Genomic DNA, 25,178 nt, shown 5'->3' on the forward strand with positions numbered 1-25,178 from the left:
TGAACTTTTTTCTATTTTCTGTACAGGTGAATATCCAGCCCACAGGCCAGTTGGAACTATTGCTGATGTATAACCAAAGAAATGTATCTACTGAACAGGAAAGAAGCCTGAAAAAGCTTCTTTGAGATGTGAATTGCATCATTCATATCAATTAGTGGCCAACACCAAAAGCCACATCTTTGGAGTTCCCCCTTCAAGAAAAGGCTCTGAATGTGGCCAGCCGAACCTGAACACCAAGGACTTAAGGAGGCGTCTTTCCTGTTTTAACCAAGAGGAGAAGAGTCAGCTTGTTCCTTTGAGAAGTCTAGGAAGGTGAATAGAAATAGGAATAGGATCAGGAATAGGAAAGTTTTCACACCTTCCTCTTCAGACAGAAAGGAGGTGTCTCCTGTCAATATCAAAATCTTTCATGAAAGTAGTACAGTAGTTATTTTCAGTCTGAGAAATTTGATAATCTTACTCAACACAGCATTTCTTGAGGTCAGTTAAAGTCCAGTTTTTCTAGCATGCCAGCCAAAATCACATTGAAATTCCATACATGTCTTTTCACTTTAATGTCTCTAAGATTTAGTAGAACATGTTTAATTTACAAGCATTACATTTCTTAGAATAGTTAAACTTTGAGCTCCATTCTCATAATAGTATATGAGGAACTTAAGCAGATAATCTATAAATACTAAAGGGATTAATTCCCCAAAGCAAGAGAAAAAAAACTTCAAAAGCTTCCAGAAGATATCTTCTGCCTTTATAATGTAATTAACTTGCAGTTAAAGTTGCGTTATACATTGTTAATTAAAGGAGAAAAACAGCACTAACATCTCCAATTAATTTTTAAGCAATATTAATTTGAAGTTAATACCTGCACTTCAGTTTTCTTCAACTAATCATTCCAAGCAAGGTTCTCTCACATTAGAGAGGAAGGCTGTAGGTAGAATTCCCTTCACCTGTTGTGACCAGTGTAAGAACTACCAAGCTGCACTCACGGAGAATGCTATAAGGGCAAAGATGTGATACATTTCTGTCTCTGTTATTAAGATACAGTGAAGTTCTATATTATTTTCAAATATGATTATTGGCCAGTTGATTGAAAGAAACAGAAACTCTTTGAAAAAAAATATCCTGCCAATTTCGTGTGCCTGAGATATCACATTTTGGTCAAAAAGGTTCATTTTTAATAGAGTTCAGATAGTAAAGGGAAGATTTATATTTTGGTGGTTAATGTCAGGAAGCTAGAGGTCTTCAAATATTGCATTTGAAGATGATCACTGTCATATTCAACCCTGACTATGATCCAGTATGGTATTTAAAGTAAAAAAAAATGAAACCCTGTTATTAGATATAGAAAGTAGGAGCTGGGGAGTTTTAGGGAAAAGATGCTGAGTTCAACTTTTGTCCAAGTTGAACTGGATGGGGGAAATGACAAACTGTTGTTAGAGGGCAAGCAGAAAGTTTTGTAGAAATATAATTGAAGTAAATTGAATAAACTGAAACAGAGGCCGGGAGTCTCATTGTCTGTGTATGAGAATGGTGTACCACAAGCCAGAGGATAACAGGATGTTGAAAACAGTCATCAGTGAGCTGGGCAAACAGAAAATTTCACTAGAGAGGACTACGTAAACAGGGGAAATTGAGTTCCTAGGTTTAGTTTCTACTCCCTCAGACAAATGCAACAAATGTTTTTGCTTGTTAGATATAGTTTCTGTTTGGCCTAAATGAAAATTAGTCTGGATTAGAGATGACCACTGATTTAGAAATATAGGCTGTCTTGGAGGTTACAGGAAAGCATCTAGGCAGATCTTTACTGTATCCAGAGAAGGAGACTCCTCAGCCTCCCTGGGAAGCCTGTCCCAGTGCTCTGTAACCTTCAAAGTAAATAATTTCTTCTGTATATTTGTATAGAACTTCCTGTGTCACAGTTTTTGCTTGTTGCCTCTTGTCCTGATGTTGCACACCACCAATTTTATGTCTGACTGCCATGACTTTTCAAAGATGATAGTTACTGGTGAAATAAAGGTACAATGATCATGAAGAACAGACTTCCTTCCTTCCTTCCTTCCTTCCTTCCTTCCTTCCTTCCTTCCTTCCTTCCTTCCTTCCTTCCTTCCTTCCTTCCTTCCTTCCTTCCTTCCTTCCTTCCTCCCTCCCTCCCTTCCTTCCTCCCTCCCTTCCTCCCTTCCTCCCTTCCTTCCTTCCACCGCATAGTGGAAGAAGTCTCAGAGGAGATGGACACAGGTCACAGTATGGCTGAGGTTGGCAGAGACTGGCAGAGACTGGGCCAACTCCCTGCTCAAGCAAGGACATCCAGAGTAAGGTGCCCACAGCTATGTCCAGATACCTATATATCTACAAGATGGGAGACTCCACAAACTGACTGAAGGTACATTCTGTATCAAGATGATACGTTCATGAAGCTCAGGGGAAAACGTAGCAGGTGGCCACAGATGTTATAAACAAAACTGCACTTCTTTCAGCACAGAGAAAACCAGAATACAGCCTTTGTTTTAGAGAAAAGTCTGTACAGCCAAGCTGGTCAGCTGTTCTTACAAATGGCACTCCCTGAGCTGATCAAACGGCCAAACCAGCACAGGGTGCCTACATGACTTGGCCCAAGAGAGGACACCAAAAGTGAGCAACAAACCAAGTGAGCAGCGAAGAGAGCAAGAGGCTTGTGGTATCTGCTGGCCGTATCTTCCTTTCCAGAGACTGGGAACACCTAGCATCATGCCAGTGGGACACACAGAGACTGGCAATGGGCACACTGCTTCAATTGCAGTTTAACTGCATATTGCTATTGCTAAACTGTAATTGCTTATGTGGCAATTTCAGCATGTTTCTGTCTCACATCTAAATCAAAAGCATTAAACTCTCCTTGCATAGAATGCCTGAAATAACTTGGTCAGAGACTGTGACACCGTGACAGATTTGGAAATTGTTCAAATGAGGCAATTTCATGCATTATTTATAAATGAATTGTAGCATCCTGATGTTGTTCAGTGATAATACGTTTTTGAGGTACACATTTTTTTTCCTCATTGCAATGTGGATCACTTTGTTCTAAAACATCACATTTTTCAAGACATGAAAAAGTAATAATGGGTCGTATCAATTCATCAAATAGACTGGATTTAGCCCCAAACTCAACATTTGTAATTCCACACCAAGAACAGTAAAGCTTTATGTGAAATACTTAAAAATGAAGCAAAGCATTATTAGACAATTACTGTTGAGTAATAGTCAAAATGATTATTCTTTACAAATGAAGTATATGAACAACTGAAATACAAAATAAAAGATGTATTTCATATTACAGTCCAGATACAACCTAAAATGATGTGTCTGAGTGCTTCAAATATTTAAAGGTGTGAAATGAATGTAGAGTTAGTCTCTCTGAAGGGTTATCCCTTTGTACTTCGGATTTTTATGTTTGTTTGTTTTATTTTTAGTGTCTGGCATCTTAGCTATTCTGTCAAGTTGGCCAGGAATTGGAAATACCTACCTAAAATCAGATTTAAATCACTTTATGCTCTCTCCCTTTGCCTCTTTTTCTTCTTTTTCTTTTTTCTTTTTTATTTTTCTGTGAGAGTATATAACTGAACATTTTTTACGTTCTCATTTATTTTTCATTATTTGCTATAGCATATCTTAACAGTCACAGGTTTTCTTTAATTTTTGCTATTTATCTTTCTAAGCTCTATTTAACATAATCCATTATGTCACTACAACACAATAAATTTGGACTTGTCTTATTTTGGTGACTGCTAAACCAAGTAGAAGAAACTGAAGCGTAGATTCACAAACCACACTCAAATCAGTTTTTACTTTGTTTGAAAATTTTAATATGTTGATTATGTTTATTGGCCAAACCACTGGTGATCTAGAGTAAGACTGGGCATATAGTACATAAAAATCCAGGAAAACATATAAACTTCCTGGAAGTTTAACTAATGTCACAAAAATTTGGAAGCTAAAATGATGGAAATGCAACCACAGCTTCACAAATGTTGCTTAGAAAAGCAATCACACAGCTGCTATTTCTAGCAGGTCATATCACGTTGTGACATTTGAAAAACTAAGTTATAATAATAATGAAAAAGCTCTAGGTATACGTCATTAGTAAGATATTTGGAAGCAGCTTAATAAGTAGGACCTTTACCCAGTCATTTGTAATGCTCAGTGGCAGAATCTCCTTCCCCTTTATTTTAAAGAAATCTCAAAATACATCCAACGGATTTTTGTTCCTTTTTTTTTTTTTTTGTTCTGTAGAAAACTTTTTAAACTGTATCTGGAATTCTGCCCATATTAGTAACCCAAACATACATGTATAAAATATATATGTCCATATAAAGAGATCAGCAGTTAAATAATCCACAGTAAGCAAGTGAAAAAGCCCTTTATACTTCTGAGAATTGACAAATTTCTTTTCGGATAAGAACATGGTACTTTGTTCTCCTTTTCCTGAAAGAGACTCATAAATCTTAAGCAGTAATATTCATTGTCTTTGTACATAAGCACTTTTATTTTCTATAGCTATGAGCCTAATAATCCTGTCAAATTAAGACAGATTGAGTGAAGGCTGTGGATAAGGAGAAAGTTTTCCCGGCACACCTGGACTCTTGGCCAGGGATCATTGGCAGCAGATCTCTATTAACACCGTCTCCATGGAAGAAATGCACTGCAGAGTGTGGCGTTTCCACCCCTGGGTGAAGTGCTTTATTTCTTTCCATGAGCAGAATCTAAGGCCAAGTCTCCCTGATTTCCCTTCTGGAGTAATGTTTTATGGCTTCCTCAGGGCAGCAGTCCAGTGCTATTATTGGACTTTTTTTTAATCTCCTGACAGGCTAAAGATTGGCATTGCTAAAAACTTGCACACTGTGTTGACCTTCGTATTAATTATTGCTATTAATATTGTTAACCACGATTATCCCTGCTCAAGATAATATACTGTCTGTTAGCGTCTGTCAGTGGACTGCTGTTATAGTGGATATGCGTTTGGCTGAAAGACATGGCTATATGGTTACCGAGGAGAAAAAAAAGTAGTAAGTTGCATATTCGTTATGTTCTCTCAAAATATCTATATTCCCTGTTTCGAAGTAAGAAAAAATGGTGTTGCTGAAGAGCAGCTCATCTTATCCCGTCTGTTCTGACAGAATATATGAAATGAGGAACGGCAGATGCAGGCAGGGTACAAAGAAAGTGCCATCGAATTCCTAAGTAGTTGCTGAAGAGAGTTTTGCATTTCAAATAGTTGAGCAAAAATTGAATAATCTCAGCTTCTTGTAGCATAGAAAGGGAAATTTATTTATCTAATTGTACCCTCCAAACACAGCTCTGTAAAAAACACTGTGAACTGAAAAATAACCCGAATTAAGTCATTTTACAGAAATGAGTCTGCTATTCTGTAATATTTTCTGTGACATAATACTTAGAATGAAATTTGAAGAATATAGTTTTTACTCAGAGTCTTGCTAAAATAACAGGTGACTCTGGAAGATGAATAAGCAAACGTAGTCTGAAAGTATCTGAATTATATGGCTGTTATTTCCGCTCTTTAGAACTAGACATAAAAATAAATCAAAATGCTTCAGAATGAAGAAAGTAAGAAAAGTAAAGTTTAAGTAAAGTGGAGCATACGAATTTCAGAGCAGATGAGAACTGAGGTACAATAACTGACCCTAACCAAATGCTGCATCTGAGTTAAGATCCTGAAGAAGAAGATAAATGTTCTATTTGGAAAAGTCCAGAGGAGGTCACTAAAAGATTGATGAAAGTGATGCTTTAATGAACGTTTGTAAGAAGCAACAAACAGTGGTAACATATAGAAATATTTAACTTAGCAGGAGCAGCCCTGGTACCAGAGTACAGGCAAAGAACAGTGAGCTGCAGGTTGTGAGCAGCACCTCAGCTGTGCCTGTGTTGCTTGAAAGCTGGGACACGACATATTCCACTCTTGACATGCTGTTTCACAGAAAAGAAAAGGGACGGTCTCTGCTTTTGACTTGTTCTGGTGTTGCCTGCAGAGTTAGGAGATAGTTGTGTTTGTGGGTAGTGATACCTCATATTTTCTCTTATCAGAAGTTGGAACATAGATGCATTTGAGATTCTAGAAGAACTTAGTGTATCATTGAGTAACTATAAATTGTATATTCATGAAGTTTTGAAACAGATGATTTCCTTTTGCAAATTAATTTCTTGTCACTTCCATGTTTCACAACCCTGCAGTCTTTCTCCACTGCTTCTGGAGCTTTTGGCACTGATTACAGGAAACAGTGGTTGTATTTCAGTCTTCTCCCTCCTTTGTCCATCTGCTTCCTTCCCATGTCTCACCTACCCAGCACTCTGCCTTTTATATCTGCCCGTTCTAACCCTCTTTTCTTCAAGGATCTCACATACTTTGAAGCTGAGCAGAGATTGATGGAGGAGTCAGTGCAGGAATGAGCTCTCATGGAGTCAGCTGCCATGTGCTTTCAAAGAATAGAAGTGGAGAAGATGTTAAACATTAAGCCAAGGATGAAGTCATCCTAAATTTTACAGAGCCGTGTGCTCTCTGTCGTCTTTCCTAAGCTCTTTCTCCTGCGTTGCTTTTCACAGCCATTTCTCTCTAAGAGCAACTGCAGTGGCAACAGGAAAAGGCAATTGCTTCTGACTTATTCTGGTGTTGCTCTTTTTTCTCTTCTACTGAGAGCAGCAACATAGAGAAGACAGAATGTGAGGTCTTCCCAGGCAAGGTTATGGAAAGAAAGCAGCTCCTGCACAATTTTTAGTGGGGCTGGGGAGCAATCTGGGTTAATCGTGAAGATAATAGGGGACATAACATACTGACTTTTCCAACAGTGGTCTGTGTTCTCCCTTTCTGTGACAGAAGCATCTGGCAGCGCTCTGCTATAACCACGTTGTACACACATATTGCCATGCCTGATAGTGATTAGGAAGATCAAAATCCACTTGGCATTACAGGATAAACAGTAGGCATGACTTTACCTACCAAAATGTATGTGGAGTGTGATTTACTATATTGCTACAGCATATCTGCAGCTTGAATCTCTGGTTCAGATTTGATTATTTTTCTTGACAAGCTTGACAGCAGTGATGAAAATCAAACAAATGTACGTGTGAGAGGAGAGAATCTGTATATAATAAGAAGAGTTTTAAAAAAGAAATACTGTGCAAGTTCTCTATATTGAATATTGTAAAGCAAGCAGACTTGGTAAGTATCAAGAAAATAACAAAGCAGAGCATAAAATGTGGAAGCAGAATATTTAAAAGTGACAAATGATATATTGTGGCCAACATAAGCACTGTTACTGATAAATGTCATTGAGTCAGAAAGTCCAGTAGGCTTTGAAAGAGAATTACATTTTTATTACTATGAAATAGGAGTATTGTGGAAATGAAAAAAAAGCATGGTTTATCATTTATGTAATTTCACTGGGAAGAAGGTATAGAACAGTATCCATTACTTATACATAGTATCAACAGTACTTGATGACTAATACTGCAACCTCATACATGACTAATACATGCAACCATGCTTGCTGTCTGCTGTAACTGAGCTATACCTGAGGTCCAACCCAAAGTGCACCAAAAATCAATAAAAAGACTTTCAGTGACTTCAGTATGCTTGGGATCAGTTTGTGCAGACATAAGGGAATATCTCACGCTACCCTTGCCTCTGAAAGCTTGTCTGATTAACAGATGGTTGCAAAGACCTCTCACAAACAGCTGCAGTAGCTCAATTATAACCAAAATGCCACTTGCTGTACAAACCACCAGTGTGATTTACCCAGACAAGGACAAAGTCCAGTGTTACTGCTGAGAGAGTAAAAAGTAGTTAACTCTGACCTATGACTGAGGGACCCATGAAATAACCAAGGCTCAAAATCCATGAGCACATTCAAATGGATTCTGCTTTAGCATCCTCACATATCTTTGTAGGAACACATTTAAGCCTTGGATGCAACCAGCATTTGAATCCCTGCTCTGCTAGTATCTAGAAAACACCCTAGATCCCAGGAGCAGGCACTGGACAATAGGCAGGGTGTCATAGAAAAATTCAATCTCCTACACAATTTCTTGCTGCTGACATTGTCAGAGTATGAATGGAGTGCAGATGAAGAGAGATGTGTGAGTTTAGGTCGAGTTCCTTGCATTATAACAAATAATACCCTGCAGAACCAGGAAAGTCTGATTCAAGATGACTGAACTACCAAAAGAAACATGAAAATCCACCATTTCATCCTAGTCTGATCCAAGTTCTTCCCTAGCAATAGAAACTCAATCAAAAATTAGGGGGAAAGCCATAACATAAATATATGTGAAATATCCAAGATCTAGAAGGACTCCTTCAGTATCCACTATAGCCACATCCACACTCATTAGTGAATGCCAGAGCAGAGGCCTAAGATTATCAGCGCTGTTTGTTATGTGCTCCTTGCACATTTTTGGCCTCTGACAGCGAGCTCTCTGCCAGCTGATGCCACGCACTGAGGGACAGAAGTAGGAGGGGACACTTTTGCGAGGGGAGAAAGAATCATCTAGAGATGAAGCTTGCTGTGCCATTGCAGGTCACGTAGCCAAAGAATGATCCTCAGCTCTATTCTGAAATGCAGTGTACTAGGCTTATCAAGGGAAAATCTCTATGAGAGTTGATTAGCTGGTGCTAAGATATATCTGGTATACCAAAATTTTTCTTCAAGAAATGAGCTTTGTGCTGCAGTTGTCAATGTAACACAGGCTCTGTAATGATTAATGGCATCATTAGCAAACAAACATTGTGTTTTCTTGCTTGCCTTCGTTAAATTTATTCTACTGCTATGCTTAAGTCTTAGAAAAATTAGAGTGGTATGAAACTAGTAGCAAATGAGGGCTGGGCAATGCTGTCAGAATATTCTCACCATTGTACAGACCTTCCACTGCACCTTCCCATTGCCTCCAGAAAAGATTATGGCATTTATTGTCATATATATGAAATGAAGTGCAAGACAAAGCACTTTTAAATCTTCGTACAGAATATTCTTGGGCAGGAAATGCACAAGGCCTACCCATAATTTGAGAGAAAAATAAACACTCGAAGAAGGGCTATGGGTAAGAAAGTCACAGAAATGTGTGCTGTTTAACTGTTACATTCTGAGAAATTAGTTTCTGTCTTCTCATGTCCTAAATAAAACACTCAGTGTTAGATCTCAAACTGAAGTCTACATTACTACAGAAGACCATGGATTTGCATATAAAGTAAAAAAAAAAAAAACAACAAAACAGATCAAAAGCAAATAAAAGCAAAGAAAACAGTATTATTTTTCATGAGTGAAAAAAATGTTCAAAATTTCCCATTTTTTGCCAGTGGAAGAATGGAGCAATGAGAGGAGCTATATTTGTTTATTGAAATGTTTGAACAGTTGTTTCGTAGTTTCATTAAGCTGGCTGTCTGGTTTTTTTTTTAATCATTTAGTACAGGGACAAAATATTCTTTATTTTCACATGCACAAAAAAATTTCTAATGTCCATATACACTATCAGGACTCTCATTTTGAAAGCAATGAGTTCAGCATGCTGTGAGTTTTAATAAAACCATTATAGCCGGCTTCTCAGCTCTCAAGTGAATATTGCTTTTCTTTTAAAATGTCAATAACAATATTTTTATTATGAAGGCACTCCTTCTTTAAAGTATGACTATTATTCTCCGCAAATCAGAAATATTCGGTGCCATTTCTCATACAACTGCAGTTGTGGAGACTGAAAGGGACATGGCCTGCAGAAGTGCCAGTCCTTTCTGAAGGACTCAGATGCACTCAAGGCCAGAACCCAGCATCAAACATAATGATGCAATGCACAGGCTGCACACAGTTTGCTGGTGTTCATTAGGTAATTCAGATACCTCACTTCCAAGTAGAGATATCTATAAGACCCTCACTTCCATATACTGTATTTTCCTTCTTTGAAAATACTCAAAACTTTGGTGCAGAACACCTTTTTATATCAAAGTGCTGTAAAAGGAGCATGTTGTGCAGCCTCTTTTACTCAAAACCTCAAGGAACATCACAAGCTTTAGAGCATGCAGAAGACAGCTGGAAGAGCAGAGTCCAGCTCCCTGCTCTAACTGACAGCGCTATGGGCAGAATGAATGCTGTTGCTACATACGGTTTTGCTGATAGTTGTGGGAACCAGCAGCTATACCCTTGGGAGAGGAGATTACAGGTCCAGAAACAATTTACTGAAGGATAGAAGTTATCAGGCAACAACTGCTCTGTGACAGCGATGCTTGTTCACATTACCTGATGGTAAACAGAAGACGGTTCACCTCCAAGTGAAAGCATCTCACATTTACTATGGGCTAGGAATGTACCCCTGGGCAGTACCAGGATACATTTTCATTATGTGTCCACACAACTCTCTTCATTGTCAAACCAAATTATCATGCACCACATGCCTGGTAAAATCAGGTACCATACTTAATCTTAGAAACTCACTTCCTCTCTTTTACCAATTACCAGAGATGGGGCTGAAAGTAGAAACTAGAACAATTCACAGAAACGAAAACAATTTTCTGGTCCAACAGCCAGAAGAATGATGTGGATTACCACTAAGGAGTGACACGGAAAAGAAATGGCCTAACAGCGTGTGAAACAGTCTGCAGGATCAATCCAAATTACCAGTGTAGCAGTACTCTATATGTAACTCTGGTACTAATTACCAGCTGAGCTCTGAGAAACTAGTCTTTTGATGTACGTAGCTGAAATGGCAGTCGGTAACAATCTGTGCACCTAAGTGATATCATATCCTGTGTTTAAGTCCTGAATTTCACAACTACAGAAAAAAGCAAACCAATGAAATCCATCAGAGGTCACTTACTTCTCTTGCTGTGTGCAGTTACTAACAATTGATTCTGATCACTTAAATTTCAGCAATAGAGAAATGAGATTTTTCATATCCTTCCTTAGTTCTTGCCCGCTTAGTAGGATTTCATTTAGGAAGTATGTGAAATGCTAGCTGTTATTGCTGACCAATTGGCTACCATCAAAGTTTAGCCTCAGATATCAATAATCTTTTTTCACTTTTTGCTCAGTTTGGACTAACTTCTCATTTGTTAAAATGAAGTTTTATACTCTGTTAGCAGTAGCTACAGTAATGTACTCCCTGCATGTAGCTACAAGTGCTTAATTACTTCTCTGAATATGAAATACTTTTGCAAAGTTTTTTCTTAGTTCACAGAAAGCCCTATGTATATCCATACTGTTGGAAGAAATGGATCGTTTTAGACAGGACATGGAAGAGATTGTTTGTACAATGTCTCATATGTTAGTCCACAGAAAATTTCAGAACTGTTTACCCGCACTGAACACAGAGATGATTGACATTCCACATCCAGTGAAAAAAGGCACACTAATCTATGCAGAATTATACACAAATATCAATTTCTGAAGCAGGAAGATGGAAATAGCTAAAGAAAACTGTACTTCATATGACCTAAATCCCACAGAAGCCTATATAACTTTCTTAAAGTATGCATGAACTGACAGTAGATTTATTATAATATTGTAAGTCACGTAAGACACAAAATCCAGATGGTTTTGCTTTCTTTGATCTAAAATGTTAAAACTGATGATGACTCATACAAAAGCACTATAATTTTTCACACTCAGCGCTGAGGATTCAGAAGTATCCAACCAATATAAAAGCTGGATTTCCAGCATAGCTGCAACACTGTCAAGTATAAAGTAAGCAAACAGATGCAAACAATTTTGTGCATGTGGTAAACAAAATCTGACTGAATCCTCTGAGGCCTTGGAAGAAGGGCAGCAATTGCCACCTGCATGCTGTTTACTTGTGGAACCGTGAGCTGCAGAAAATCCAGATGTATTTCATAAAGAGAGGACAACCAGTGGCTTCCCTGGGGTCCTCCTGATATACTGAGAAATCGGGGTGGGCTGGGCGTACAGATGGGTGCTGGAGGGGCTTGGTGTTTGCCAGCTGCTGAGCATTTGGTGAGCACTCCATGCTCTTCTTGGTCAGCTTTCAGTCACATCCATGCAGTTCCAGTGTAGGAATTGCTCTTGAATTTTTCACCAAGCCACAAATTGTGTGTCAACCACAACTGATCTCTCCTGTCATAGAAGAATGGAAAAAGCCTGTCTAAAGTTCTTTTTTTTTTTTTCTGGAAACTGTCGGATTTCACCAAAAGCTTTTGCAAGCTTTTCTTAAGTTTTCTAAGAGTTTTAATGTGTTTATTCAAGCTTTGTTAATATCATCAATAACAAACACTAAACCTTTTGACTGAACTACAGCTAGAAAAATTCAAAATATTCTTTATTTCATAACAAAACACTTCAGATGCTCTGCACTACTGGAGCTTGGATTGTTCAGAGTGCCTGTATTTCTAGTCATAGGCTCAAGAGAGCAACCAACCTCAACCCAGGTTGCTAGACAGCACATGACTCAGTTCTCAGCTTCATAATTTTTCTGGTTACCACTCTGTACTCAGACAGGGATGTCTGCTGTTCAGATGGGTTGATCTGCCAGGCACTCACCCAGCTGCTCTGTCCTGCTCCCCCTCCTTACAGGACAGGGGGAGAAAATATGTTGAGAGTAGCTTGTAGGTAGAGACAAGGCAAGGGAGAATCACTGATCAATTACAGTCATGGGCAGAACAGGATCAACTTGCGAAAGATTCATTTGACTTATTGTCAGTTAAAATAGATTTGGATGGTAAGAAACAAAAACAAGAGATGAAACACCTTCCCATTACTACCTCCTTTTTCCCAGGCTCAGCTTCAGCCCTTAATTCCCAGCTCCTCTGCCTCCCTCTCTATGAGCTGCAAAGGGGTAGTGGGGAATGAAGGCTGTGGTCAGTCCATAACATCTCTTCTCTGTTCTCCTGCCTTCTCATGCTTTCTCCCTGCTCCAGCATGGTTCCTCTTTAAGGCTGCAGTCCTTCAGATTAAACCTGCTTTAGTGTTGGTTCTTCATGAGCTCTAGTTCCTTGGGGAAATACCCACCTGCTCTGTCATGGTGTGTTTCAAGGGCTATAGAGTGATCTCTACTCAACCATGGTGTCCTCCACGGGCTGCAAAGGGATCTCTGCTCCTCTGCCTGAAGCAATTCCTTTCCTCCTTCATCTTTTACCTTGGAGACTTGCGGGGCTGCTTCTCTCTCTTCTTCCTGGCTGTCAAGCAGCATTTTGCTCTTTCTTCCCTGATCTTCCCCAGGGCATTCCCATCTTGGCAGTGGGTCCCACCCATTCCCTATGGTGGGGCCATTGGGCCCTGCACAGGGCAGCCCCGGCCTCACCCCTCAGAGGAGCCCAGCAGCCCTGGGCACCCACATTCACACGTCAGTATTTCAAATTCTTTGGTCTTGCTGTAAGTGGTGAATTATAGCTCAAGAATCCTACAGTTGATATACAAAACTCAAGATAAGTTACCTTTACATGGGTATTAAGTAACATATACAGCCCCCTACATACGATCCTGTTAGAATTCAGAACTAGACAGGAAAGTCAAATCTTGAATGCTTTGACAGAAGACAGTAGAAATGTTTACATTTATGTCATAGTCTGACACAAGTCTGAAAAGACAGTCAATATGTGGGGAAAAAGATGAAGGATCACTCCGGACATCAGCAGAATTTTGTCATCCTGTAAGTATCTTGTCAAAACGGAGAACGGATTTTTCATGCCCATGTGGTAATGTACTACCCAAAAAATTAAGCAGATCAAAGTCTGACTCAAACATGATTCTGCTACCATGAAGGGAGGTCTGCTGCACTATAGTAGTTGCAAGCAATGCTCTTCAGAAACCCCGAAAGGGCAAAACACCCCAAAAGTTGTTAAAAAAAGCCATCAGTTTCTGCCTGGAATGCTTTTCCATCATTTTTCAGCTGCTGAAATAAAAGGCTGTGATGCCTTGTTTCCCTCTTTTCACAAAGCATCACCATAAGGTAAATAATGGGTAGACATCAGCATGTGAGCGCAACAGGAATAACTGGAAAAGTTAACGTGCGGAGAGAGGAAATGCTAAAAACAGGAGCCAATAATCCAGGAAGATACCGTTCCAGGCAAACGGGAAAATATGTGTCTATATAGACTATGTGTGGCTGCTTTTCTGTTATCAAGGCCCTTTAGAGAATGTATCTGCTAATGTTTTTGTAATGCGACTAATTATAAGTAGATCACATAGGTATTTTTCTAATTAGCAGCAAAGATTGATCATTTCCGTCTGGGTTGAGTCTGTATGACTTCCTTTAGGCCAGAGCTCAGGCTAAAAGATACTGCAATAGTTCTCTCAAATTTGAAGAAATATTTAGCTACTGCTGCAGCATGTTTGCATTTCCAGATGCTGGGCTTTGATTTTAACAGAAACATGATGATCTTTCTAGAAGGTAAATCAATAATACTGTGCTACATAGTTCTAAATTACAAGGTGATCGATAAGGGTGCTTGAGTTAACAGTGCTCTGTAAGCTCATAGCGTGCTCCATCCCGTTCCTACTATTCTCTCAAAAGCAGGGAATAAAGCTCAGGAGTTTGCCATTTGCTTTCCTCAGGTTCACACACCGCACTATTAATAAATGCTCAATAAATAAAGCAAATTTCAGACTGATATCTTCTATGATGTAGTGTTGGCTTGTAAGCACCAGCAGCTCTTCTCTTCTGTTCCCTACTTTTACTCTACAGCTCCTGGGCACTCCAGGTCACCTGGGGAATAGCAGCAGTGCTCTGCTGCCATAGTTCTTTGCTCAGTATTGCATTTTCATTATCTTCCTCCTGGAAACACAGCTCCCTGCAGAGGAAAGCACAGCAAAGCTCCCTGTAGAGAAAGAACACCTTTCAGACACAGAAAATCCAGCCATTTACTCTCTCTTGAGTGCATCTACATTATTGCTTTAGACTGGATTAGATATGCAATCCTAGAGTGCATTTCTCTATCATCTTTAATGACTATTCACGCTTCAGAGGGGTCCCAAGCTTAAGAATATGATTCCTTCTGGAGCTGCATAAAGGCAGTTTTCTGGCATTTTAAGGGGTTTTGCTAGTGTTTCAGGTTGGATGAAAAAACTATGTGGAAAATGTCAGGGCCTGGAAGCTGGTAATTTGCCCTTTTCTGGTTTTAATTAAGATTAAAAAAAAAAAAAGAAGAAAAAGAAAAAAGGAATGTCTTTCAAAGCCAGCCCTGGCACCAGAGTGTAAATCATGGAGAAACAATGGTTCTTTAAATACTGCTGCAAGACATTTTATAATGGAAAATTCTGGTTATCTTAAATACAGGTCTCACCACTTCTTACCTTATCATGCAGAGTTTAAAAATAATGCAACAGAGCTTGCTGATTCACTTCAAGAGAAAAAGCTACTGTGCTGAAAGCCTAATTGGAACATTACCACCCAGAATAAATTAATATACCATAGTTAGGAACAATTGAAAGGTGGTGGGAAGATACTATAATAGAAGTTGCACTTCTATGCTAGTTAGAACAGTCTTCATCTCAACTTTATTTTAAGTAAATGAAGTAGTCTCTAAGCATTACATTTTGTAGAGGAGTTCAGTGAGCCATCAACACTTAGACATCAGAAAGCTGGATAAGTTTTCCACAGAGCCCAGATCTGAAAACTTTTGGGTCCTTTGCTCTTCAGAGCATGAGAGTCTCCTGGGTCTCAAAGCATTTGGTATTGTTCGTAAAATATTGCTAAGCCTAGTTCTAGTCCAAGGGCTTAACTCCTAGAATCATTCCTATATTTTCTTCTACTTATTCTTCTCTGATGAGGTTTTCTGGAGCAGTTTGTATGTTAGTATGTACTCTGTACACAGTGATTGCCTACATACACAGTAGTTAGTAGATCCTGGCTTGGACATGGGAGGATGTTGATGGGCGTAGCATGATATCTCCAAAGGCATCATGCTTTTTTTCTAGATGAGGCTGGCTTTTTGTATCTCACAAGTAAACAAATTTTTAGTTATGTCTTAGAGCCTGTGTATAACAAGCGCCTATTTTTGTGTCTTCATATTACATTTATCTTAAGTTCATATTACATTTCCTTTGTCTAACTACATTTAGTGTAATTAGACAAAATTTAGTAGTGTAGAAAAGATGATCTATTCCCTAACAAAGCACTCTGTAATTTGAAATAGCAACATCATGCTATTGTACTGCTGTATGGCTTTATTTCTCTCCTCTAGTGAAAAAATGCCTTTTCAACATTAGTAATTCATGTGCATTTCTCTAGTCATAAAAACAAGAACATTTGGAACCAAAAATAAAGATTAATTTATTAATTTTTTATTTCAGTTCTAATCCTTTCTTGTGGAGACATCTTACACATCATTCCTCCAAGAAAGCACAAATTAAAACAAGACTTTTTAAAACTACTTTTCAAATAAACTTCTAAATACCTAAGGGAAATTGAGATTTTTTTCAAGTAGGTAATTGCAGCATCTTTTTGAAAAGCAAAAAGCCAAGTCCACATAGCAGATTATTGGGTGCAGATTCTGAAAAATGAAATAATGTGGAAAAATAAAATAATGCAGAAAATATCTGCCACCAAGACAGTGATACTTTTCTAGTGCTTATCACCTACGGGAGTCAGTCTGCAAATTACAAACATACACGGCAACACATGCTCACATGCACAGTGCTGTTTATCATCACAATGACTACAACGTTTCTCACAGTCTTTCATTCGAATCTTAAACTGAAATACATCAAGGATGTGACAAATCCTGATTTGTCAGAACTGGAGGCTCTGTCAAGCACCAGTTGCAGAGCCTCTTGCTGTGCCAGCCTTGCTATGGCTGGCATCTCAGCCAGTCTGTCAAGCTGCCCTTCAAGGAGCTTTCAAACTCTGCTCTGCTCTGCTCTGCTCAAAAAAAAAAAAAAAAAAAAAAAAAAAGGCCTGCATGGCAGATGAGGCTTCCTCTTCCTTCCTAGACCACCATCTGTCTTGCAGAGAGTTTTTAGAAAGGCAGTGGAGGATCTGGCTTCAGCTGCTCTAGATAATGTAGGTTTCCAATAGGCAAAGAGAAGTTGGGTTCTGAGCCTGCCTGGCGGTGCACAGTGGTAGGAAAGCAACATCAAACCCACCTCTCAGATGTATGCCTTGATCTGTCCTTTTCAGTTCTCTGGGTGGCAAGCCTGTCTTCTTTCATATCTGCAAGGATGTGGAGAAGCACAACCTCAACATATGGGTCTTACCCTGAAAGAGGATGTATAGACTGGAATGAAGAATGGAAAGTGTCCTGGTGGGGTGGGAGTTTCATGTGTGAAGAGGCTATGAACAAGGGCATACACGCTCTGGAAATAACATTAAAGCACCCCAATTCTTAGTGTAAGAACACTGTCTGTGTTTTCTCCTTGATTACACTGACCATATTTTGGCACTGAGCTCAACCCAGTGATATGAGCATCCTATACTGGAGGAATTATGATATTGTACAGCATAAGGAGACATTGACAGCCTTTCTACCATTTGTTCCCAGGGTCTGATTCTTGCTAAAAGTGGGTATAACATGAAAAGATTGTATGTACAGGAAGACAAAGACACTTCTGTGGAAATCTTTGAGCAATATCTTCCTTATCCACAGCTGGTGCAAGCCAGATGCATAGCTGAGATACTGGAACCAATACATTTATCTGGAAAACATACTTTCCTGCATACTAAAATGTATTTCCAAGTAGTGTATGTAAGTGATACAGATGTTGCACATTTCAAACACCTCAAGCCTTTGAAGAGATAAAAATAGATTTTTAAAAATGCAAAATCTCCTTTCGCTCAATTTAAAACATTATGCTGAATAAACAAAAACATTTCTTATCCAAGAATGCAGCCTTGAAAGTGTATTACATCTTATCTTCATTACTGCATATTCATTTAAATGTTATTTTAAAAAGAAGTTATTTCAGTTCTACTGGTCACTAATCAATGAGAGATTAAAAAATGCTCCATAACATTCATCTCAGCTGATAAAAGCAAGGTTTTTCTCGTTTCCCCTCAGCCTCCACATGAAAGTTCATTGCATGCAGATTGAAATTCAGAACACAGTCCAGAACCAGTTCTCTTTTTCTCAGCAGCAATCCTATTGTCAATCTCCACACGACATTCAGAATCATGTTGTGCTATTCCAGAAGGAATATAAATATCCAGAGCTGTGTCAACAATAAGACCACTACATATTATGCTACTGGGCATAGAAAGTGCTTTGGTAAAAAAAACGCCTTTTTAGCACAATGCCTGCAGTTTTTGCAGCCCTGATGCAATTCAATTTTTCCCTTTGTAATAGCAAAGAGTATAGCAAGTTCAGGATCTTGTGAAGTAATACTCCTTTCATCCTCTCAAGCCTCAGTTGCATACATGACCTGATGAAGAACAAAGGGATTAACGATACTCTGAAAGTTAACTATGACTCACGTCGGCATCCACAAAATCATGTCTTTCACAGACAGGAGATGTAATAAAATAAAAATAACATTTAATTGCATCTCTTAGGACTGAATAATCATATAATATCTGCATTTCCCTCTACATGAGATGTAGTACATCTCACTTAACAGTTTTAGTCAGTGCTTTCATACTGATTGATATACACCAGCCAATTAAGCGTGCTCCCCACTTAAAAGCAATTAGTGCCACTTCCCAACACAAGACCCATATCCCAGGGCAGGGAGAAGTACTTCTTTGAACCTTGCAGCTTCAGAAGCATTTGTGATACAGACATAAGTTCCATACAGGAAAATTGTGTGTAATTGATACTATCCTCCAAAACCTACTGAATCTGCATCGTCCTGCTTCCTGCATTTTCTACCACATTTCCTACCACATTTTCTAACCACAGCTACTAATAGGACAAGGGGGGAGGATTTTAAACTAAACTAAAATAGATTAAGATTGGATGTCAGGGAAATTTTTCACTGAGGCTGTGGTTAGACCCTGGCAGAGATTGCTCAAAGAAGCTGTAGTGCCCCATCCCTGGAGGTGCTCAAGGCCAAGTTGGGTGGGGCCCTGGGCAGCTGAGCTGGTGGGGGGCAGCCCTGCCCACAGCACAGGATGGGGCTGGGTGGGCATTGAGGTCTCTTCCAACCTAAGCTTTTCTATGATAAAATATAAAGTAATGCTTCTTCAGAAGCATAAACAAACCCTGAATGTTGAATATGTTTGCACCAGCTATGTCCTTCTGAAAAGGACAAGATGGGTTCTTACACTCAGGCAAATATTCGAGATGCTTGGACACGTTAGGAGACACAAAGTCTGTGCTCACATGAGGTGGCAGAACAGGTGAGAGAAGGAAAGGCCTGTGGCCTCCCTGTGGCCAGAAAAAGCCTTGTTGTAGAGCCTCATCGCCAGCGCACCACTACTTGTGGGGTATTCTGAGAAAGTAGCTTGATCTTTAATCAGCAAGTACTTCTTATCTGCCAGGAGCAGGTGGTCTTTGAGGAAATTTGAGCAATACATCTTTCTACGGGAAAAAAAATAAAATTTCTTGAGAGGGAACTCAGGCAGGTGGCATGGACACATGCAGTTGAATCATATGATTCGCTAAATCAAGTGATCTGTGCTACAAGCAGAAAGTTACATTCATTTGCTATTCTGCCAGGTAGAAATTTCACTACCGATATTAAGGGACTACTTATTAAATCACTTTGTCAAGAAGCTTGAAGCTGAATTCACAGACTTACTATAGTTGCACAGTGGAAGGAGCAACTTTTTTACTGTGAGAGTAACAGAGCACTATCACAGGCTGCCCTGAGAGTTGTGGAGTCTCCTTCTCTGAAGATACTCAAAATCCACCTGAACACCTACCTGTGTAACCTGCTGTAGGGAACCTGCTTTAGCACATGTTTGGACTTGATGATCTCCAAAGGTCCCTTCCAACCCCTATGATTCTCTGATTCTGTGAAATGCTTGGTTCAGATAGAAATTTACTAAGGCAAGCAAACCAATGTGAAGTCAACTTTCAACCCTTTGAAAGGGTAGATAATAACAAGATAAGGAGAAATGGTTTTAAGTTGAAGGAGGGAAGATTTAGGTTGGATATCAGGAGGAAGTTCTTTACTACGAGAGTGGTGAGGTGCTGGAACAGGCTGCCCAGAGAGGCTGTGGATGCCCTATCCCTGGAAGTGCTCAAGGCCAGGCCGGATGGGGCCCTGGGCAGCCTGGTCTAGTATCAAATGGGGAGGTTAGCAGCCCTGCCTGCTGCATGGTAGTTGAAGCTTGATGATCCTTGAGGTCCCTTTCAACCCAAGCCATTCTATGATTCTATGATTCATCCTAATTCACTGTAAAACCACTATTAGCTGTCTGGCAAAAGTGCCATATTTCCAGGTGTGCCCTCTCCAAGGGCACTAACTCTCACTCATCAGATAGCACCACAGCTCACCACAAACAGCCTTGTTCTTACATTGAAAACTTCCAGGAAATAGACAGGAATGCACAGAACTGGAGAGCTGATGCTGTGGCCAGTTTAAATCCCTAATAGCCTCATATTTCTTGATACAAATGTAATCATATTAGACAAGTTCCTATGGAAATTTATTCATTTGCCTTTATTATCCACCAAAGGAGATTTCACAAGGTTCTGGAAATCCAATAAACCTCCATTTATAAGTCATGGCTTGCAAATACTTAGTGATGTGCTCCACTGCAAAAAGCATATTACTATGTTAATGGGCACACACTGGGCTTCCATGAGATTTGGAAATTCTTTCCGAATTTTTGTGGGGAAACAAGATAAGAGTATGTTATCATTTAAGAATGTCATTATTCCAGACCTAATCTCTCATTAACCTGAGCATGCATTAAGTTAGAGCTGGCACCTTGCTTAATTCTTATTTTATATGCTGCAATTGTGGTGCACGTTAAAAAAAAACACAACTTTTCTGTCTTGCATTATCCTTGGCTATTTTTTTTTTTCTATTTGTATAGTTTCATATTAACATAAAGATAACGTAATTGCTTCTGTGCTTATAAGCATTATGTATAATGTGGTGCAAGAACAACATAATCAATTTCTTTTGTGTAAAACATCATTAAAACAACTAAGAAAATGAAGGCTGGGCAGTTTGGTAATAGCACAAGCCAGAGAAATATAGCCATAGATAAGAATGCAGTTTTGTAACAATAGAAATCAACTTGCAGCATCACAAAAATAGTTAATGTTTTGAAAAGTTATGCAAAATTAGAGAGTGAGAACAGCAGAAGGCTGGAGAAAATTAGACTGGGAAATGCAATGCAATATAGCAATAAAGAAAAGCTTATGCAATTCTGAATTACACGCTGTCACAGCAGAGGGAGGTAATATTCCCTTTCCACACGTCTTTAGTGGGCTGACAAGTAGTATGCTGCATTCGCCTGTGTGCTTCTGCAACAGAAACTAAAACAAAATAAAACTGAAATTACAGAGCCCCACGACAAAAATGTTTGAGAACATTCTACCATATAACATACTGTCATTGGAGACAGCTAACTGCAGCATAACTCATGTCACTCTTTAATCTGCTTTTACAGTTTGATTAAGAATTGCAGATAACAGCATGAAGGGTTTTCTTGAAGCAAAGGGCATAATTGGCAACTCATTATACTCAAAAAAAAACCTAAATACCCATTTGATTCAGAATACAGAAAGCTGTTGGGACAGTACAGCCCAGGTTCAGTGGAATATTTGTATTTCCACATTTGAAGATGCCAAAAGCTGAAAGAGGAACTAGAAATCTGCATTGTTTTATGGATACAGTAGCAACTGCAGAACTGAACAATATATGACCTTCCTGGTACCCCTAGGAGCATATAGGTTGCTGTGTTGTGAATTATCTGCAGTCTAGATAGGATTCACTGGGGTCCACATTCATTAAGAACTGAAACAGTTCCAATCAGTAAGAGACAAAAGCATTTATCAACATCTGGAAATCACAAATCACTTTCACTGATCAGTAGTTTCAGTCTGGCAATATCTCTTAGAAAGAAAAAGGTGTCAACAAATTAGAAGGAACAGAGAAAATTGTGGAGAAAAAAAAAAGAAAAAAAAAAGATTAATGTGATCAAGGAGGAAAGAATAAAAGATCTGAATATGTGAAGATGTGTAGTCACTAAATGACAGCTCATATTTTATTGTAGAAGCCAAAGGAGGAGAAAAATTGTTTGGAATGGACTAGTGAGAATCAACAATGCATGTGCAATGACAGTGCAAGATGGGCACACCTAACAGGCAAACGTATTTTTTCCCTGGCAATCTTTGCAGCTTCCACTGCTGCTCCTGACACTTCTCAGAATAAAGGCACTGGTATCAGGAGGAACTAAAATGTGAAGGAAAATCATGTATTTGAAACTGGGTTTTAAAGGATAAACACTTTGTTTTGAAGAGGCTATGGAATTCTTTGCATCCCATGACTACTGCTGGAAAAATGACACAAAGCAACCCACGGGTAGAAAGAAACCCCAATAATCTCTTTGCGTCTCAGCTTTCCCATGTGAATCAACATGGAAAAGTGCAGAATGGGCTCAGTAATATTTCTTGATTCACATGCGGATGTTGTGACAGCAAATTCAGTGACATGTATGGGCCAGCAGGCCAGTGTGGGAACAAGGACTTGTTACATTAGGGATGAGGTGAAATGAGAATGACAGGATACGAGAAGAAATGTATCTCTATCATCGTTCTTAAAAATCATCTTGTTGACCCAGATGGGTTTTTAGTGAAGTCCTCAAGCTGAAAAAAAAAATAAATTCTGGGAAATAAGAGGCAACACAACTGCAAGAGAAAAAGATCTGGCACCACGGAGAATGGAAAAGTGAAAAGCAGAAAATTAGAGAAGAAAAAATATGTTGGTAAACATCTGAAATATTAGGGGAAGAAAAGGGAAATAGAGAGAAGAAATAGAGGAGAGATGTGTAAGAAGCATACAGAGTGACAGAGCAAACCAAGAGCTTCCCAAGAACAACTAACCTGGAGATGCTGCTGCCTCAGAATTTGGTGAGGCACTGGGGCAGCTTTGTGTGTTGGAAAAGGAATATGGGAATTAGATGGGGGATCTGCAGAATGTCCAATATCCCACAGTCAGTGTCACTTGTCCCAGAGCCACGATTAGCACAAATGGGATGGGAGTGGCTGTGTGAGGTGTTTGATATCTGAATTGCTTGATCAAGGTTCTGGGTCAAGAGTTGGACATACAAAAGTTTAACATAGGACAAGTACTGCTCTGAGGCCAGTATGGACATGGTGGAGTGAAAAAGCACCCTGCTGAATGTGCTTTCAGTTCAGTAAGGATCTTCCAATCAAGGAAACTTCACCAAACTGGTGTTGGCCTGGCAGGCTGTGGTAACACAAACCTGTGTGGATGGATTCCTATGTGTTACATAGGGACCCCGCCCTAAATTGTGGACTATGTGCTGGATTACTGAAGCACACAGGAATAATGCAGAGAAAATAGTGCTGAAAAATAATTTTTATGTGAATCAATTGAATATGAAGTTCAATAGCTAATTAACTATATATGGCACTAAATGACATAACCTCTTCATCCTTGTTTTGATTTTGCACTCATTTTACATTGTCAGAATGCAGTGAGGTCAAAATACTGAACATTCTTACTTTTGGTTTTCAAGTTGTGAGTGTAGGCACCAGTTGCAATTTTGGGCATCGAGGAAGAGCGGAAAAAAAATGTGGACAAATGAATGGTTTCAACTATTGGACAAACTGAGCATTTTTAATGAAATTCAAAAATGAAACAGTTTGCATGAGAGGACTGCTGTGTCTTGATGCTGACTCCAGATTTGGTTAGACAGCAAGGTCTTTGGTTCAGGATAAGAGGCAGTGGTCACAAACTGAAACACAGGAGTTGAGATCTGAACATCAGGAAACAATGTTTTGCTGTAAGGATGAGCAAGCACTGGCACAGGCTGCCCAGAGGCTGTGGGGTCTCCTCCTCAGGGATCTCCAGACCTCCTGGCCACAAGCCTGGGCATCCTGCACTGGGCAGCCCTGCTGGAGCGGGGTGGGGACCTGGTGGGCCCAGAGGGCTCTGCCCTCTTCAGCCATGCTGGGACTCTGTACACACAATTAGTTTACACTGTTAACGTTTTTTATATCTTCTTCACAAGTACAGGAACTGGATTTTTTATTTTTGCTAAGAATGAAAGTTGAGATTTGTAAGACTGGCAAGGACAGGATTTTAATGCCTCATGCACTGGGGTGGATGGGGCTTCAGACAACAGTGTAACGATTTCAGTAAACTACAGATCTTTCTTCTACATATTGTAGCCTAAGATAAAATAAACCAGTGCCGTCACAATTAAATGTATCTACACTGACTGACCTGTAAAAGGCAGAGAGACACAACAGCAACAGAAACTCTGTGGTAGCCTATAACTTGACACAGCAAGAACTTTGCTGTAAGGACCAGGATGTAAACTAGTTTATAGCAATCTTGCGGTTATGTAGACCATCGGATGAGCCAAAGGTGAAAAGTACACTGGGAAGCCTTCATGAGGAAGACTTGAAGACCCTCGCCCACAACCACCAGAGAGCAGTACGCATGCGTGTGGAGGTGGAACATGTTATAATGACTTCCCCAACATAATTGGAATTTTATGATGAGTTCTCGGAATTGTTTAAACAAGCACAGCCCACTGTTTATGTAATCCTGTGCATATTTAGATTTGGAGTTTTGGTATGTGAGTGTGTGAGTTAGGAGGAGTTATCCCTCTCGCACCAGGCACCATAATAAACATACCTGCTTTATAGCCTTATGTGGGTTATGGAGTTTGATTCCGCATGTCAATACTTTTTTCCAGATCTCTAGCAAATGCAACCTCCCTCACCGGTCTGGCAGCTTCTCTCTGCTCTTGCATATTGCCCACATCCATTTGGTTGTGCATCTTCTTAAAATTACTGGAGAAAAAGAAGGGAGAGCAGAAATGCTACATGTACCAGCAGCAGACTGAAAAACTGCTGTTTGTGTTCAAGAGCTTGTGGAGGATGACAATTTTAGACAATCTGTGGAGCTTTCTCCTTTCGCAAGAGAGCAGTTGGAGTTGAGCAGAAGTTGAATTGTTGTATAATTGCAATAAAGTCGTATTCACTTGCCAAAGATGAAAGGTACCAAATGCATCAGAGTTTAGCATGATCTCAAAGAAATACCAGAGCTGTCATTTCTATGATGTGGCATTCCCTCAGCCTGAAATGTGTATTGCGAAAGCAGCTTGTTCAA

General features: G+C 39.4%; 1 long non-coding RNA gene across 1 annotated transcript in view; it reads left to right on the forward strand.

Moving 5' to 3' along the window:
- The window catches only part of LOC146544660 (uncharacterized), a 38,459-nt gene extending 13,748 nt beyond the window's left edge, over positions 1-24,711 (forward strand). Inside the window, exon 2 of the long non-coding RNA XR_014882386.1 lies at positions 27-24,711. This is a non-coding gene — a long non-coding RNA (uncharacterized LOC146544660). The remainder of the gene's footprint in view (positions 1-26) is intronic.
- The last annotated feature ends 467 nt before the right edge of the window (positions 24,712-25,178 follow it).

The sequence above is a fragment of the Meleagris gallopavo genome, chromosome 3 (assembly GCF_905368555.1).
Source record: "Meleagris gallopavo chromosome 3, MGAL_WU_HG_1.1, whole genome shotgun sequence".
NCBI lineage: Eukaryota > Metazoa > Chordata > Aves > Galliformes > Phasianidae > Meleagris > Meleagris gallopavo.